General features: G+C 42.9%; 1 protein-coding gene across 1 annotated transcript in view; it reads left to right on the top strand.

The window, feature by feature from the left end:
* The first annotated feature begins 3,850 nt into the window (after positions 1-3,850).
* The window catches only part of LOC126184887 (venom protease-like), a 237,912-nt gene continuing 228,313 nt past the window's right edge, over positions 3,851-13,449 (top strand). Inside the window, exon 1 of the mRNA XM_049927519.1 lies at positions 3,851-3,949. The gene's annotated coding sequence lies outside the window, so the exon portion shown is untranslated. The remainder of the gene's footprint in view (positions 3,950-13,449) is intronic.

The following is a 13,449-nucleotide window of genomic DNA, read 5'->3' as shown; positions in this document are numbered from 1 at the left end:
AATCTTGTACACACCACATTTCCTAAGGCCAAGGCCATCTTTAACACAACCCAACAGGTTTCTCATTTTCCAGATGGCTGAAAAACACACTCAATTCCATATCTTCAGAGGACTCTTCCGAGGCCGGCCGGTGTGGCAATGCGGTTCTAGGCGCTTCAGTCTGGAACCGCGTCACCGCTACGGTCGCAGGTTCGAATCCCGCCTCGGACATGGATGTGTGTGATGCCCTTAGGTTGGTTAGATTTCATTAGTTCTAAGTTCTGGGCGACTGATGACCTCAGAAGTTAAGTCGCATAGTGCTCAGAGCCATTTGACTCTTCCGATTCTTGACGACATGGCACCAAAATACGGCAAAAAGGCCAAAGTGGTGGGTGTCTTCGTATATTCATTCTGCTTCATACAGTGGTATCTGATCCTGAGAGCCTGTCGACTGAAATACAACATTTGAAGACAATGTTCCGACAAAACGGTTATTCTCAGAGACACATTCGTAATGCATTCACGCCATGGCGAGTTCAATCTATGGAGCAGAACGAAGATATGAAGACACCCACAACTTTGGGCTTTTGGTACCATGTCGTCAAGAATCGGAAGCATCCTCTGAAGATATGGAGTTAAGTGTGTTTTTCAGCCATCTGTAAAATTGAGAAACCTGTAGGGTTCGCCGGCCGGCGTGGCCGAGCAGTTCTAGGCGCTGCAGCCTGGAACAGAGCCATATCTACTGTCGCAGGTTCGAATCCTGCCTCGGGCATGGATATGTGTGATGTCCTTAGGTTAGTTGGGTTTAAGTAGTTCTAAGTTCTTGGGAACTGATGACCTCAGAAGTTAAGTCTCATAGTAGTCAGAGCCATTTGAACCATTTTGTTGGGTTCGGTTAAGGATGACCTTGGCCTGAGGAAATATGGTGTTTACAAGATTCCTTGTTAGTGGCCGAGCGGTTCTAGGAGCTGCAGTCTGGAACCGCGCGACCGCTACGGTCGCAGGTTCGAATCCTGCCTTGGGCATGGATGTGTGTGATGTCCTTAGGTTAGTTAGGTTTAAGTAGTTCTATGTTCTAGGCGACTGATGACCTCAGAAGTTAAGTCGCATAGTGCTCAGAGCCTTGTTAGTGTGGGGCAACGTATATAGGCCAGACATGCCGCACAGTACAAGAACGCTACGATGAACATCAGCGTCATACACGCCTTCGTCAACCGGAAAAGTCGGTAATTGCGGAACACTGCCTGAATACAGGACATCGTATGATTTATGAGGAGACGGAAGTTTTATCCGCGGCATCAACTTTCTGGGATTTCATCATTAAGGAAGCAATACATATGCGTACAGCCGATAATCTCATCAACAAATGTGTGTGTGAAATCTTATGGGACTTAACTGCTAAGGTCATCAGTCCCTAAGCTTACACACTACTTAACCTAAATTGTCCTAAGGACAAGCACACACACCCATGCCCGAGGGAAGACTCGAACCTCCGCCGGGACCAGCTGCACAGTTCATGACTGCAGCGCCCAAGACCGCTCGGCTAATCCCGCGCAGCTCATCAACAAGGATACGCGATTTCAGCTGAGCACAGCCTGGAACCCTGCATTGGCTGCTATTAAATCACGACTCGAAAATCAAGATTTTTCGATAACAGGCCCGTCATAACACTGGTCTAGTACGGCCGTTTGTGAGCAACGTCTGGCCGCACAGTTGACAAACACAGCGAACAGCGCACACGCGGGAGAGCCGCTCTGCGATTTTCGACAGAGGGAGTTTGAATATGGCAAACCATTGCGCAAGCGCGATTTCCGCCGCTCCGCATTCATCGCGCGCGTGTTCTATAAAAGTGGCGCCGACGTGGGGATGCCGTTAGTCATACCTAGCCACCAACAAGGCTGAACCACCTAAACATGTCGGACAGTTGCTCCGAGGAAATATTGTGGAATTTGCACAACGTGACCTGACGGCAAACCCGTGAAGACTATTTAGATTCCAGGGGGTGTTTTCCAACAGAATAACGCTCGCCCATATACCGCTCTTGTAACCCACCATACACTGCAGAGTGTCGTTATGCTGCCTTGGCCGGAGCACATCTGTCTCCAACCGAACACATCGAACGATAACTCCAGCATCATCCACAAACAGCATTAACCATCCCTGTACTGTCCGAATGCAAGTTTGCATGCTTGCATTCAACATTCCGGCTGTTACACTTGTTATTAATGTACCAGAATTTCACAGTTTTCAATGGCTTATCTGGCGCTTACATTAACCTGTGATCTTGCAATGTTAACCACTGTAATATGCTGCCTAAACGTGTTTCATTTCTCTACATTAATTATTTTTTGGTGTTACGTTTTTTTCCGTCAGTGTAGTTCTGCTGTTCAGTATAGGAGAAGCAGACTATTTCCGTCATCGCAGATATGAAAATTCCTTTCCATGTTTCTGAAGGAAAAGTAGATTATGCGCAAGCCAATCGATTTTTCCGCATGAGTTTTACAGCAAATGTGAAGGACAGTGAGTGTGCGATTGCAGCATGACTGGAAATGACGTCATTTATGGCCTAAACTGTCACTAAACAACCACTTATGAAGTGTAGGTTAATTACCAACGCACATGAACGTTAACCGATTTTCTGAGCCCAAAAGCTCGCAAGTCACATACACCGAGGAGCAGGCAGTCTTATGTCTGACTCGGTAGTCCATTGGAGGGGGCTGCATATGCAATTCTGGACAGGGTGGTGCCTAACCCGTGCTAACGATACAGAATCGAAGAAAACCACTGGAATCGATGAGACATTTTCTGCCTTGTTGAACGATTGGACGTCACAGTATTCGGTATACATAACGGGAAAAGAATTATTATGTACTGAATGGGAGCACTGTTACGGACGGACTTAAGTATTTGTGCCCTTTCCTAGGTCCCAGTAATAGATTTGAAAGAAAGGCTTCATTGATTTAGTCATGAATCTACCCTCGGAGATCTCGTCCTCCAGTACATCAAATATTTCCTGGGAAAACGAATTATTACACCAGTATGATGGGTCTTTCTACCCTCCTACGAGGTTCTAGGGGCTTCAGTTTGGAACCGCGTGACCGCTACGGTCGCAGGTTCGAATCCTGCCTCGGGCATGGATGTGTGTGATGTCCTTAGGTTAGTTACGTTTAAGTAGTTCGAAGTTCTAGGGGACTGATGATCATAGATGTTAAGTTCCATAGTGCTCAGAGCCATTTGAACCATTTTACGCTGCTACAAAAATGGTCCAAATGGCTCTAAGCACTATGAGACTTTTCATCTGAGGTCATCAGTCCCCTAGACTTATAACTACTTAAACCTAGCTAACCTAAGGACATCACACACATCCATGCCCGAGGCAGGATCGAACCGGCGACCGTAGCAGCAGCGCGGTGCCGGACTGAAGCGCTTAGAACCGCTCGGCCACAGCGGCCGGCTACGCTGCTACAACTGTCCGCACTGACAGGAAGAGCACAATAAAGACTTCAAAGTACCACCTACGGACCCAGATTTCCCAGAACTTCAAGTAGCTGAATACCTGTAGGACCACCTCTATCATGTTCTCCTTGTTAGTCCCTCGCGACCTTTGACGTACAGCACTGCAGACAACACTACTCCAAATGCCCAGAAGACCTGAGAGCACCTGATTCTCTAACGCCTAGCTGCTGTGCCGGATGGTCATAACTGACTCGGCGGGCTGCCCCGAGGGCAGGAAACGCAACCTGGCCGCTGCTCCGGCGGCGGGGAGTTCCGCCTCCTCGGTGACCCGCAGAAGCCGTCGCCGTCTCCCGAAGGCTGACCGCTGACGTCAGCCCCGGTTGGGCCAGTCGCCGGCAGCGGCGCACGCGCAGACGCGGTCGGACGTCGCGGCAGCTGCGACGTCTCTGGAGGCCCCAGTGCGTGTCCTGCGTCTGCTTTGCACGGTCTCACCAGCTGCAGCACTCCCTCCGTGGTGCGTACAATTTGCTTTGATAAAGTTCTCATTGATGTGGTTCGCCTTCAGGATAAGTAACCATTCTTGCGAGGAGTTTTGTGTGTTTATACACTATCTTAGGTGCTACAATTCAACGACAAAAGACATATTTATACTATTTAGCCTGACGAGTCCCAGTGTATCTTAAGTTTATATCACGTAAAACAGCATAGTGGGAGACTATGCAACGTCATGAGTTTGTTTCCAGAACCCTTTCGTGCTGAATAATCGTTAAGCATTTTAATACTCGTTTTACGAAATCGCTACCAGTCACTATACTTATGATTAAGTTATTCAAAACCGTTGGTACTTTTGTGTGCGTATTCTCTCGTCATCAGGTCGCTGTATTTGTGTTTTCAGGTGATCTTTTTTTTGTGCTTGTTAATTATTGCCTTACTGTGTTTGGTAAAGTTACAGTTTACGGTGAAGATAGTAAAAATTTTCCTCCGCAGATCGTTGAAACGGGCAGGTCAGGTACTGGACGGAGGTCTTGTATAAATTTTTTAGGCTAACCTACAGAACCCTTTTGCACAATGCTACAATGAGCGCAAGATGTACAATGTTTTCACAGACAGTAAGTGACGGACTAAGAGTAACGATCAAATACACTCTAAGGGAAAATTTCCTGTGAACACTGGTACGATATGGATTTCACTGTGGTAGTTGTTTGTTACTTAACCCAGTTCTAGACTATTTCTTGGTCTTTGGGACTAGAGAAGCCAATAACTGATAAAAATATCACTGACGATCTACACACTACGGTTTGCATACACTAGATGTCCTTTTTTATTTGTACCTTTGTTAAGTCGTTCTTCTTTCGCCTGGATCCTTGATGTACTCAATCTTTCCTTTTTTATGCTCATCTTTTAATCTCTACCTAACCACTATACCCAAAATTTTATATAGTTTGTTTAGAACAGTCTAGTCTTTGCCTGTACCCACTTGCCTTCTACTACTCCATCCAACGCCAACTTAACTATGACTGAATGTTACTGCGTATGTCCCAGCAATCTGTCCCTTATTATGGCACGTATCTTCCAGGCACTTCTTCCCTCGTCTATTCTTTGTTGTAATTCTTCATTTCGTACTTTATCTCTCCACATAATTGTGAACATTCTTCGATAGCACCACATTGCAGAGGCTCACAGTTTCTTCTCTTCCGCATTCACGACGGCCCAGAAAATGCTGTGCCGAGCTCCAGACATGAACTTTCAGCAACTTCTTCCTCATACGAGCACAGCTCTTCGGCTGAAGAAAGCTTTCTTTCCCTATACTAATCTACTTCTGATATCTTCATTGCTTTTTCGAACAGAATGGCCTCCTCCATGCGATCCGGCACGGATTCCGAGAACATCCGTCATGCGCACCCAGCTCACACTTTTCTCACGTGACATTCTGAAAGCTTTGGATCAAGGCAGCCAGACAGATGCAGTATTCCCTTATCATCGAAAAACATTTGATTCAGAACCACATCTACACTTCTTCTCAAAAGTACGCTCATATCGGGTATCAAGCGAAATTTGCTACTGGATTGAGTTTTTTTTTTTTTTTTTTTTTTTTTTTTTTTTAGTGAGATGCAGCATGTTATCTTCGACGGAAAGAGTCATCGTCAGATGTAGATGTAAATTCGGGTGTGCTCCAGGGAAATATGTTAGGATGCTTGCTGTTAATGTTGTATATTAATGACCTTGCGGACAATATTAAGAAGCTTTCTCTAGGTCCACATGTGTTATGAAAACATCCTGTTTGATGGTCAGGACTTACTATAAATTACATTATAGGTTTTTGTCCGAATTTTCATAGTCAAACGTAGAGTGGGAAATAGATAAACAGGGTATCGAGTTGACCAGCGTGAGGTATAATTTTGAAAAATAAATTAATTGCTTGAAAGTAATAAGGTAATTAAGAGAAATGTTATTATTGATTTAAGCGAAAATTGAAATATCTCAAGAAAAGATGGATCGTCAAAAAATTCATCTCTTCGAGGCCTACGTATTTTGAGTTTTAAATTGATATTTACCTGTAGAATGGTTTCCTAATAATCGTGTGCTACATTAGAGACATTTCGAGGACAGAAGACGCTAGGAAAGTAAATGGGGTGTCAATAATATCATGCTTTCAAAATAAACTTGAAAATAATAAAAACTTCGAAAAAGAATCGCTCAAATGTTTTGTCACAGGGGTTGTTCAAAAGTAAGAAATAAAATAGATTAGAGAAACATCGAACGCCATTTTGAATGATGCTCCAAATAATATACAGCAAATGAGATGCTTCAAATATTTCTCTAATCTGTTTTATTTCTTACATTTAGACAAATCACTTCATAAAGCAATTGACCGATTTTTCCATAGTTTTTTTATTTGTCAGTCTGCCTGGCGTCACTAAGCACAACATCACAATTGTTTCTCTGGTACCTTTTCCATTTCAAACCAAACTGATCTTCGTCCAGCAGGTCTTCAGTTTTTCTTTCAATTGTTTTGCATATTATTGTGGTCAGCAGTGTAGAAGTGTCAAAGGCGAGAATAATCGTGCTATAGTTTTCACCTTTGTCAGTACTTCCTTTCTTTTTAATAGTATGATGATGATGATGATGATGATGTCGTGGAAATGTGATGGTAGGTCACCCGTTTCGTAGACGTTTTTGACCAACGCAAATAACCTTTTGAGCTCAGTTCGTTCAGCTCTCACAGCCAAGCTCTAGTCGCGTTGCTAGATACATTTCGTCCTCTTATTTCTGCGGCATAGTAGTCCTCCATTGTACGGTTCATCTATGTATTGCTGCCATTTGCCTGACCTATCCTGTACATTTAATAGAGATTTTTCATCAGTATCTCGTAGCTTAACATCTTTATTAGTTCAGTGAAGTTATGTTTAGCCTTCATGCACGCCGTGTCAATTTTCGCTAAAAATATATATTTATTAGTGACTTTACGTTTCTCTCTTTAACTCTCATATAACATTTGAGTTCCTGTTAGTTTTATCCCTAAGTCTTTTAAGCTCATTCTTAAGATTACTACATTTTCTCCTTCCATTAATAAGCACAAGGACTTACTGAGTCGTTCCTAGCTTCTTCACCTTTGATTTCGCTACATTTACCGTATCCTAACCTGCCTTACTTATTTCTTTCTTTATTATTTTCCATTCATCTTCTTCTTAGCTAGTTAGTCACTTTTAATTGGGCCAATGGTCATTGCCTCAGAGAATTTTCCCTTCGCCTCACTCTATCCTAATTCCGTCTGAAGAGGCCTCGGAAGATCCAACGGTACCGACCGACCGCCGTATCATCCTCAGCCGACAGGCATCACTGGGTGCAGATATGGAGGGGCGTGCGATCAGCACATCGCTACCCGGTTGTTGTCAGTTTTCGTGAGCCGCTGCTTCTCATTCAAGGACCTCTTCAATTGGCATCACGAGGGCTGGGTGCACCCTGCTCGTCAAGAACGCTCGGCAGACGCGAACGGTAACCCTCCAAGTAGTAGCCACGCCCAAAAGCGTTTATCTTCGGTGATATGACGGGAAGCGACATTACTAATGCGGCGAGGCCGTTGGTCACTATATCCTAGCTATTCAGTACTCCAGTTCAAAGGATACTCTTTTGATTTATCCTCTTGAACTTTAATCTAACGTTAATCACTACTAGGTTGTGGTCTACATCCTCACCTAGGTCTGTTTTGCAGTCCAGAGTTTGATTTTTAAATCTTTGTGTAACCATGATATACTCCAGTTGATAACTCCCTATGATCCTCTCCAAGTACATCTTCTTCTCTTTTCCGTTTGGGAGATCGTGTACGTTACAACTAGTTAAAACATAAAGCAGAATTCTAGAAGTGTCTCTTCTCTCTCATTCCTTTCCCCCAACCAATATTCTATTGTTACTCTCCCATATAACAGCGTTCCAGTCGTTCAGCGCTATCAAATTGTCTTCCTAATCCACATATTTTATCAATTCTCATATTTGCTCATATACACTGAAGCGCCAAAGAAACTGGTATCCACACGGGTATTCAAATACCGAGATATGTAAACAGGCAGAAAATGGCACTGCGGTCGACAACGCCTTTATAAGGAAACGTGTGTGGTGCAATTTTTAGATCGGTTACTGCTGCTACAGTGGCCTGTTATCAAGATTTAAGTGAGCTTGAACGTGGTGTTATTGTCGGCGCACGAACGATGGTACACGGCATCTCCGAGGTAGCGATGAAGTGGGGATTTTCCCGTACGACCATTTCACAAGTGTACCATGAGTACCAGGAATCCGGTAAAACATCAAATCTCCGACATCGCTGCGGCAGGAAAAAGATCCTGCAAGAACGGGACCAACGACGACTGAAGAGAATAGTTCAACGTGACGGAAGTACAACCCTTCCAAAAATTGCTGCATATTTCAGTGCTGGGCCATCACCAAGTGTCAGCGTGCCAACCATTCAACGAAATGTCGTCGATTTGGGTTTCGGAGCCGAAGGCCCAGTTGTGTACCCTTGATGACTGCACGACACAAAGCTTTACGCCTCGCCTGGACCTTTGAGCACCGACGTTGGACTGTTGATGATTGGAAACATGTTGTCTTTTCGGACGAGTCCCGTTTCAAATTGTATCGAGCAGATGGACGTGTACGGGTATAGAGAAAATCTCATGAATCCACGGACCCTGCATGTCAGCAGGGGACTGTTCAAGCTGATGGAGGCTCTGTAATGGTGTTGGGAGCAGGAGTGATATGGGGCCCCTGATACCTCTAGATAGGACTCTGACAGGTGACACGTACGTAAGCATCCTCTCTGATCACCTGATCCATTCATGTCCATCGTGCATTCCGACGAACTTGGACAATTCCAGCAGAGCAATGCGACACCCCACACGCACAGAATTGCTACAGAGTGGCTCCACGAACACTCTTCTGAGTTTAAACACTTCCGCTGGCCACCAAACTCCCCAGACATGTACATTATTGAGCGTATCTGGGATGCCTTGCAGCGTGCTGTCCAGAAAAGATCTCCATCCCCTCATACTCTTACGGATTAATGAACAGCCCTGCAGGATTCATGGTGTCAGTTCCCTCCAGCTCTAACTCAGACATTAGTCGAGTTCATGCCATGTCGTGTTGCGGCACTTCTGCGTACTCGTGGGAACGCTACACGATATTAGGCAGGGGTACCAGTTTTTTTGGCTCTTCATTGTATTATCTCTACTTTCTCATCATCATCTTGTGACATGGACATGTAAACCTGCAAAATTGTAGTTGATTTTGGCTTAGTTTCATTCATTAGAATAATAATTCTGTTATTATGTTTGCTCCCCAATTTTCCGTTCGTAAGAATGCCGACACATCATTCGTTGAAGCTGTCTTTAGTGCGCCATAATCATCTTACCAGAAATCTCTATTTGTTTTCCTTTACACTGTACTAGTCCCCGTAAGTCTAATGTTAGCCTACTTTTCTGTCTTTTCAGATTCCAACATTCCACGCTCCTCTTCGTAGAACGTTGGCCTAGTTTTTCGTTCTCCTGAGCAGTTTCCACCCGGATATCCGAACAGGTGACTGGTTTATCACTGAAAGTTTTTGCAGAGGAACTAGTTATCGTGGGACTATTTTAGAGGATTACATATCCTGTGGAAACACACTATCTGTCCTTAATGCAATTGTTTCCATTACCCTCTGCATCCCCATGCTATCGATAATCGCTGAGTCTTCCAGTTTGTCAGGAGCCCCTATGCCCACTTTTGATAAGGCTTTTGGAAGGATGAAGGATACTTCTTATACTGGAAATCCTTGGCGGTCGTAGCTAACAATTTTTTTTTTCAGAATGCAAGCAATAAATGGAATCGAGCATTGGGGCCCAGGATCTAGGGTTCAGTACTCAAAGGCGCCATCTCTAGACCACTTTTTTCATTGAAAACTAAAATTTTGAAACTAAAAGTATTATTGAAAACTAACACACTTATTGAAAATAAAAAAAATGTTAAAATTAAATATCTTCAAGAATCTAAAACACAATTTGACCCCATGTTTTTGTATGAATCCTGATTATGGGGCCGAAAGTGCAATCTTAAGCTATTTCTGGAATGTCTTCCCATACTTCTGGCCGATTTTATTTTGCTCTATCCTGTGTTGTTGAAGCAGGTTATTGAGCCAGTCTCCCAATGTGGGTTCTTTGTATGTATGACGCAGGTTAGAAGATGTTCGAGATTCCACGCCTAACTTTTGTTTTTTTGCTCCTTGAAAAAGTTTCCTTTCCGGTATTAAGGCGGTGTTTATTGCTATGTTCGGCACAGAGCTGATGACTGAGGCCAACTCTGTCCTTGTCCAACTCAAGATTGGGCTTTGCTTTTCGTGGGTAAATTAGGGCGCACTGATGCGATTACTCGCTACTGTCGCAGCATGGAAACATGGCCAAATAAATTTAGACTCTGCGACGCATTGAGAGGAAGTTTTTGTTTTGTTTCTTAAGGATAGTACCATTTTAAGCAGTCTTTCGTGAGTTATGTTTCAGCTCGCAGTTGTTGCATTTGTTCTCCTTCTAACACTTTCGTGTGGCTTACCAGGTGCTGTTAGTGTTTATATGTGATGATCTGGATCCAATGTTGACTACTACGTACTGTTTGAGCTCACTGACAACAGTTTGCATTACAGTGAGGCTTCGACAACGGTAAGGGATTCGCATCGTAATTTCGAGCATCGGTTTCAAACAGGAGAGATTCATACCAAAGTACCCTTTGTTGCACTGCATATGCGCTTTCGAGGAACAGTGAGTCATTGCTGCGCGCACGTAGACGATGGCAAGCGTGCGGTAGGGACAAGGAGTTTTAAGGATGCAGTGATGAAAATTTTTCGTTATGAATCTTCAGCAAGTATGCAGGCTGTACCAAATACTAGGAGTACAGATCAAGTAGTCGTGTGGCGAGTATTAAAGAGTACAATCTGATGTGTACGACCATCAGAAGGTGCAGGAACGAGGACCACACAATTTTAACCTCGTATGGAATTGATGTAATATTTCATTCATCAATTTCCATTTCCCACGCAATTACTGTTAAATTTCACCAGCGAAGATTTCCTCTGAAAATTTGGTCGTGAAAACTGGGGAACCATATTTTAAGACCTGTACTTCTATTACTAGACATATGCGATGTAGTTTATTATCAGTTTCTGCGTATTAAATTTCTGGAACTGTTTGGCACAGCGTTATTACTGCGCGCGTCAATCCGTGGTTCCAGTGAGATGGGACCTCAGCAAATATCTGCGTTGATACAAGAACATGCTTAATGTAGACTTTTCCCTTCCGCGCCCGCGGAAGCCAAATATAACACCCGTCACCACCACTTTTGACGTACCGTTGTTGCCTAGTATATAAATAATAATTATATAATATATAAAATGTTTAAACATAATAATAATTTGATTATATTAGTGTTCAGAACGTTGCTTTAGCGTTACTACAATGAATTACAGTTCAGTAAAATGCGTGATATTAAAAGCATTGGTTCGAAAATTTGAGAAATTCATGTGTCACGCATTCGACTTAAGAATTGTCATAGCAATGAAGTCTCACAGTTTCGACAATTTTCACGACATAAAATCCAACTGTGCACTCACTTTCATCAATATTACGCCTGTCAGCACAGATCTGCAGACAATGCCTGAGGTGGCGAATTCAGTTTCTTTCAATTGTTTCCTCTTCCGGTCGGGAAACTCAATCATCCCGTAATTTCTTTTTTCTTAGTAAAGGATCTTTCTCTTCCTGTCTTGCTTTATTCAACTTCCCATAGTTTTATACTTTTACCAGTCGACTTACTAACCCTTTCGGATTTACTGTCGGCAGCAGTCGGCCTGTGAATGTGTACCATTACCTGATTGAAATGTTCTCCACAGGCGGACAGGACACAAGCACAGGCATGTTGGTTAACCATCCGGCAACCAACTGAAAATTGTTGTTGTTGTTGTTGTCTTCAGAGTGATGGCTGGTTTGATCCAGCACCCCGTTCTAGTCTATCCTATGCAAGCCTCTTCATCCCTGCATAACTACCGCAATCTGCGTACATTTGAACCTTGATTTCAGTACTCAAGCACTGGTCTCCCTCTACAATTTTTACTCCCCCCTTCCCCACTTCCTTCGATTACCAAACTGACAACTCCCTCATGGCTCAGGGTGTGTCCTATCAACTGATCCCTTTTTTCATCAATTTGTGTCAAATTTCTTTTCCCACAATTTTATTAACTGCTTTCTCATTTCTTATTCGAACTACCCGTCTAATCTTCAGCATTCTTCCCTTGCATCGCATTTCAGAAGCTTCTGTTATCTTTTAGTTTCAATTGCTTATCGTCCAGGATTCATCTCCACGTAAGATATACTCCACACATCTCCAGAAAAGGTTTTCTAATTCTTAAACTGAAACTGCATGTGTACAGATTGCTCTTTTTCAGAAATTCTTTTCTTGCTATTGCCACTCTGCATTTTATATACTCTTTCGGTTTTGGTCACCGTCTATTACTTTGCTACTCAAATAGCATTCAAGCCCTTTGCCGTCTCTGACAAAATTACAATGTTATCAGTAAACCTCAAAGTTTTTATTTCTTCTCCCTGAACTTTAATTCCCATTCCAAATTTCTCATTGGTTTCTTTCACAGCTTGTTCGATGAGCTAGCTGATTAATATAGGGGTTGGGCTACAACCATGTCTCACTCCTTTCTCAAAAAAGGGGTTCCCGTTCATGTTCTCTGACTCTAATAACTGCAGTCTGATTTGCGTACAGTTTGTAATTAACGGATGGCCCTTTTATTTTATCCCTTCTTCCTTCAAAATGTCAAAGAGTGTAGTCCAGTTGACAGTGGCAAAACGTTTCTCTTAATATACAAATACTATAATCGTAGGTTTGCCTTTCTTCAACCTATCTTCTAAGATAAATCGTAGGGTTAGTATTGCCTCGCTTGTCCCTACGTCTCTTGCAACGTAAACTCATCTTCCACAAGGTGGGCGTCTACCAGGTTTTCCATTTTTCTGTAAATAATTTGTTTCACTATTTTGTAACCACAACTTATTAAAACTTATTTCATACTTGGTAGTATCAAACTCCTTTGGAATTGGAATTATTACATTCTTACTGAAACCTGATGGTATTTGTACACTAGGTGGAATAATTTTATCATGGCTGGCTCTCCCAAGCATCTCAGTAATTCTTATAGAATGTTGTCTGCTCCAGGAGCCATATTTCCACTTAAGTCTTTCAGTGCTTTGTCAAATTCTCCTCGCAGTATCACTTCTCCCATCTTATCTTATATTCCTCTTCTCTTCTTGTAATACTGTCCTCTAGTTTTACTCCCCCTTATAGGGCCTTTATACATTCCTTGAACCTTTCAGATTTCACTTCTTTGCTTAATACCTACCTTGACGCCTCAGCTCTTGATATTCATACAACTGATTCTCTTTTATCGAAATGTTTCTTTAATTTTTCTATAGACAGAATCTATCTTTTTCCAAGATATGC

This window comes from Schistocerca cancellata, chromosome 1 (assembly GCF_023864275.1).
Source record: "Schistocerca cancellata isolate TAMUIC-IGC-003103 chromosome 1, iqSchCanc2.1, whole genome shotgun sequence".
Lineage (NCBI taxonomy): Eukaryota > Metazoa > Arthropoda > Insecta > Orthoptera > Acrididae > Schistocerca > Schistocerca cancellata.
Note: the sequence above shows the minus strand (reverse complement) of the source record. Positions and strands in the feature narration are given on the sequence as shown.